The following is a 620-nucleotide window of genomic DNA, read 5'->3' as shown; positions in this document are numbered from 1 at the left end:
AACTGCTCTTAGCTATCGTAATTTTTTTTCTTTTTTTTGTGGAATTCTATGATCTACCAATGATTTTGTATCTAATTTCATTTGGTGTAGTTTTATAATGAATTACGATGGTTCTTTGTTGTAAGTGAATGGTTAACTGAGGGAAAAAGTCGATTTGTGTATCCAATGTAAGTGTTTGCGTCATGACATGAATTTCAGTCTTCACAGGGAATTAAATATTAATCGTTGGAACACCTTATTTTCCTCTAACATGTTACCCAAAACTCTTTTTAATGCCTATTACTTTCTCTACATTATATTTTTAATTTTAAAAAAAGCATCTTTTTTTCTATATTCCATTATTATTTCCATCTATATTATATTATTATCATGTTTACATATCTATATATCTATATGTCCATGAATATTTTTAGTATTCATATATTTTTATATTTCTATATTTTTATATTTCTATATTTTTATATTTCTAATATATCAGTATGTGTTTCAGATTGGACAATTCTTATTTTATTCTAATTGAACCCGTATATATATGTCTGTTAATCGTAGTCTGCCTGATTTGAACCTTTTCTATTGTATCTATTATACTTATATATGTATATATATATATATATATATAT

Source organism: Octopus bimaculoides, chromosome 3 (genome assembly GCF_001194135.2).
Source record: "Octopus bimaculoides isolate UCB-OBI-ISO-001 chromosome 3, ASM119413v2, whole genome shotgun sequence".
In the NCBI taxonomy this organism is placed as follows: Eukaryota; Metazoa; Mollusca; class Cephalopoda; order Octopoda; family Octopodidae; genus Octopus; species Octopus bimaculoides.
This window is presented reverse-complemented; position numbering follows the sequence as displayed.